This window comes from Rhamphochromis sp. 'chilingali' (genome assembly GCF_963969265.1).
Source record: "Rhamphochromis sp. 'chilingali' genome assembly, chromosome: 19".
Classification (NCBI taxonomy): Eukaryota; Metazoa; Chordata; class Actinopteri; order Cichliformes; family Cichlidae; genus Rhamphochromis; species Rhamphochromis sp. 'chilingali'.
Window position 1 is genome coordinate 27,603,437 of NC_137946.1, and position 5,120 is coordinate 27,608,556.

The 5,120-nt window shown below is 36.6% G+C and overlaps 1 long non-coding RNA gene across 3 annotated transcripts; it reads right to left on the bottom strand.

The window, feature by feature from the left end:
* Positions 1 to 631: 631 nt before the first annotated feature.
* On the bottom strand, positions 632 to 4,263 carry LOC308386936. Of its 3 annotated transcripts, none has more exons than XR_013969876.1 (4): positions 4,142 to 4,263; positions 2,918 to 3,013; positions 1,761 to 2,078; positions 632 to 1,355 (listed from the first exon to the last, which is right to left on the bottom strand). It is a non-coding gene; the product is annotated as an uncharacterized lncRNA (long non-coding RNA). The 3 variants fall into 3 exon arrangements; XR_013969877.1 differs by lacking the exon at positions 4,142 to 4,263 and adding an exon at positions 3,429 to 3,491; XR_013969878.1 differs by lacking the exon at positions 4,142 to 4,263 and adding an exon at positions 3,425 to 3,445.
* Between the last annotated feature and the right edge of the window lie 857 nt (positions 4,264 to 5,120).

Consider the following 5,120-nt stretch of genomic DNA (forward strand, 5'->3'; position numbering starts at 1 on the left):
ACAAAAAATAATTTCCCCCAGGGATCAATAAAGTATTCTGATTCTGATTCTGATTCTGATTCTGACATAATTGTCATAGTTGGCATTTTGGATTTACTTCAAGTACAGTTTGATTACTTTTAGTTTTCTTTTCTTCTTGTAGATTTTCACAAAAAAGTTCTACATTTGCTGGTCGCTAGCTAACACTATAGTGTTAGCTAACACTAGAACATTATATATTTCATGTCAGTTTCATTGTTTTTTGTGTTTGACTGTATTTGTTATATGTCAAAGATTAAATTCTTTTTCATCAAGCTAGCATGAGCTGGGCAAGTGTCTCAGAGACAAAACTGCATAAAACCAAACAATGCAAGACCCAGATTATTGAGGAAACGCTAGGTGTTTGAAAGCTTGCAAAAAACTTAGCTAGTCCCAAACAAAACATTATTTTCTCAATCTGTTTTCACTGATAGACTGTTGTTCTCAATCCTAACCATCATTGTACCATAAAGTGAAGCACCAAGCCTATGGGTGGTAAAGTCATAAACTCATAAATTAAGCAAATAACTCAGCTACTAAAGGAAGTATGTGTATAAATCAATAGCCTAGATGGCTCAAGCAACACTTTTATTTGACAGCTATAGAAAGCATATTATATTTTTATATTTATTTATTAATTTACAACATAGTGATTGCAAAGCTTTTCACTAGGAAATTACAGTATTTGAGCAAAATGCCAAATTAATCTTAAGAAAATGTTATCAATAAAATTTAATTATTTAGCTTAAAGGAAATATCGGTATTCACTTACAAAGATTTTTTACCTTTATAAATGAACACAAAAGCTTATGTATTCTTGTTTCTATACAAAAAACCTTTTTTATAGTTAAACAGTCTACCCTTTATATTGAAACAAAACATCAAATGTGAAGGACATTAGGAAGATTAACTCATAAAATTAAATACATTTAACCGACTAGATGAGTAGTATCTGTCAATAAGATAAACATATCAAATAAAATATGAATACATTTCATACTATTATGTAAATGTTTTGATCAGCTAAGGATTATTTTCTGGCCATCAGTCAAGCAATCAAAATAGCAAAGTGGTGAAACAGACATTATTATGTCTTCCTCTTGGCCCATGAGATCATAATCTTGAATATACATATACTATACATATATCAGTTTATTCCTTCTTGAGCCATTCAGACATTTAGGCCTTACTCTATCCACTCAGCATGGTCAGGATTAAGTCTGATCTCAGGATAGGACATGTTTCATCTGACGATCTACATCCACTTCGATCCTTATTGTGCAACAGCTGGTCTTAGATCTTCCCTGTGTACTTCAATAAACCAAAGATACCACCACCTGCAATAAAAATGGATTAACTATTATTCATTTATTAATGTCTCGCAAAACAAATATGAGTCCAAGACTAGTCGAGAAATTACTGATTAAATACTCAAAATTGTGAAACACTGTAACAAAAGTCTCAATTATTATTTTCTATCATGTCATTTATCTTAGAGAACCAATTTCTTTCCTAAGAATATTGTAATCCTTTACAACTATCACTAATACATTTTCATAATTTTCACAACTTATTTCCTTCTATATTTGCATATTTTCGTGCCAATAGGCTCCTGTATCTGTAAATAATATTCTCGGTTGCTATGGCTCATCCCCAGTGCCATCCTGGTTAATGAATAACAGATGATATGTGATAGAGGAAGCAGAAATGATGGTAAATTCATGCTCGTGTGTAGTACTGACCGACTGCTCCCACACCGGCAATGGAGCCGATGGTGATGCCCGCTATAGCGCCCGGTGAAAGCCCTGAATTGGATTCCTGAACAATCTCAGTTGTAGGAACTGATTCAGTAGAATTAGTTATAATGGTGGGGATAATGGTGGTGGTGTTGGATGCGGCGTCTGTGGTCGTACTGGATGGGCTGTCTGTGGTCGTGCTTAATGGGCTGTCTGTGGTCGTGCTGGATGGGCTGTCTGTGGTCGTGCTGAATACGTTAGTTGAGGCAGTGGTTTTTGGTGCGATGCTAGTTGATATAATGTTCTCTCCTCCACACAGAAATACTGACAGGAAGATCAAAAAGGGTTAAAAGGCAAGATCATACAAAGGTTTCCCAAAAGGTTAACAAACCTCTGTTCCTGTGATGCTCACAGAAACTAGTCACAACTTCTGCCTTAACACATGTTTTCTTTTAAACAAAACATTTTCTAAAATTTATTAAAAATGTTTCCAGATTAAAGATCTCAAATTTCAGCTGTTGACATTTATTGTCCAATATCAAGATAATGGAGTTCAGTACTTATTTACAGCTTTGCATTCTTAATGGGAGAATGTCATAGATAATAAACTCAACCTTTGCTCTAATGACGCTATTGAAACAACCCCCCCCCCCCCGAAGGCCTAACCCTTTCAAGAATTTCAACATTTCCTACTCTGTCTACATGGCCTCCCATCAACCTTCCCTTTGATTACCGGGAAATGCTTTAACTTTGGTCCACCACCATTAAAATTCGCTACGATGGTATGCTACAACTATGATTAGATTCTATGCTAACACCATGAAACAGATCATCCTTCACACAAAAAATGAAAGGTCAGTCTGGATATAGATGTGGCCGAAATTAACCATAAAAACTTTTTCAACTTTAAAAAAAAATCATAAACTATGAATTAAACAAAGTTATTTGATGTATATATGCCGAATATTTCAGTCAGCTTCCATTTGAGGGCAAAGTGGCCAGAGATGTTTTTAAGATAATCTTGTTGTGATGCTTTGTGTGTGAATAACAGTTAATTAATAATCTTTAGTTATTCTCTTCACACTCTCTTTAAAAAAAGGTTTTGTCTTCCCTTTTCTAAAAGGATCTTTTTTAAAGGTTTATGTATTGTAATTTTTTTTTACCTGTGGTAAGAAGGCAAAAAGCCGATAGAACAAGACTCAGCTTCATTGTGCTTTGAAATAAATTGACGTAGTCAAAGAGACTCCTCAGGTCAAAAGCTGCATGAAAAACATAAAAGCACAAACATGACGGTGAGTTAATTTCTCTAAAATCTCTCACTTGCAGACAGAAAATCATGAATCCTGAATTTATCATGTGAGACAGATAAGAGTAACTTCAATCAAACTCAGTCATCAATAATATGTGGGTATAATGTATTATACAAGGCAAAAATAATAAAAAATATATTTTTAAATAAATGCCAATTGAGCCTAAATGAATTTCCATGTCATGGCTCGATATCACCAAGAAATCACTGATTTGTAAATACAGTTATAAAAAACACAAAAACTCTCAAGCGAGTATTTGTGGTCACATCAACGGTAATAAGAGTATTTACCCCGATGCCACAGCAGTCTATGAATGAATCCAAAAGATTTAAGAAAACCTCAAGAGAAAAACCGACTTACTCACCTGAGAGGGTGTCACTGATGCCTTGCTTCCCTTCTGCCTCCCATCGGATATATTCAGACAGCTACTTTTATGACCCTGTTATCACCCACCCAGTCATTTCCAGCCCTCCCACATATAATAGCATGTTACCAGAGGTCAATGGAGGATAGTGTTGCAACATGTACAGGATTATCAATACTTTCCAAGGAGATGTAATTGGTGTGCGCTTCCTGTGTGATAGTAAAGCTAAGGTGCTAGGAGTGTGGGCAGGCAAAGCAGTATAGGCCAGCTTATGACGTTTTAGTCCTGTCTGTGTTTTTAACTTCACCTGAGTGTCTTAAACCGTCAGAAAAGTGAATAATATGTGGTATGAATGCAGCCAAGCCCTTTATAGAAGAAAGTAGTTGTGAGGATGTCAGATAATCTATAATGTAATAAAGCAAGTGGCAACATCAAAAACAGGCTATCTTTAAGAGAAGGGAAGGTCATCTGAAAGGCACCTGTTGTGGCCGAACTCCTTTTTTTCTCTCACAGGCAAGAACGGAATTACATAATCATGTTACAAATTAATCTGGTATTGATAGTTTCCATACAATTTTCCTATTAGTACTCGATAATCATTAACTTTTCCCTCGATTTCGCCTCGTGTTGTATCTGCTTTACTATGTATTTTTGAGGAAAACTTGCAAAAAAAGAGGGAGCCATAGCAACCGTTTCTACAGAGTTACACTTACCTGAAAATGTTCAGCACGTCACATATGAGGTCTTTACGTTATTTTTACTTGCTTCTTCACCTTATCTTTGAGGCACTTGCTAGCAGTGGTGGCTGGAAAGACTAAATACAGAGGCTACAGAGCTGGGTAAATCGTGGTCACTGCCTCCTGTTTGCTCAGCTTGGCGAGCTGTCCAGCCAACTGTTTCTGAAAACACACCGTCACTATAGCACAGCAGCATGTCCTTAACACAATTTGGCGTGAAAGAGTCAAAGCTGCCAGTGTTTTTTCCCCCCACAGTGACTAGCAACTGTACAACAAATGCAAAACAAATGCAGCGATGGGAGAGTTTCACTTTTTCTGAGCCGGTGAAAAAGGCCCACTGTTGATGATCATGTGTGAACCTTAAAAGTTTACTACATTCTAGAGAGCAATATGTCAAGTGTACTCTTGAAATTTTTGATATTCTTGAATTTCCAGTTTTCTTGGAAAGTTTTGAAAAGTTATGCAAGCAAATCGGGGATCAGAATGAGCTAGAAATGCAATTTAAGTGACTTTCAATGTAGCATGGCTACTGAAAAGTTTAGGCTTTGTAGTAAACGGTCTAAAAAGGAGGAAATATACAGTGAGAATCAGTTCTTCTTGTTGGTGTTGTATGCAGAGGCATCTCTGAAGGCACAATGCAGATGGGGAGATGTGATGGCCCACTATGCCCTGCTTTCCTTCTCATCTGCAGGTACCGATGATACTGGCAACACCTGGGCCCAGTGTGTCAGAGCAAGATATATGTTTTTTAAATGGGGGAAAAGGAAAGAGGAAAAAAGGAAATCTAGTTTTAAATGCTGCTCGGCTACATGAGCCAAGAGCTTCCTCAGCAGATCTGTGCTCTCTTCTCAGTTGTATGTCATCTGCTATTATTGGATTGGGTTTAAGCAGCGCAAGCGTGCTAGCAAGACAAACCATTAAGTGCTTTAATGCACCGCAAGTAGAATTTATAAAT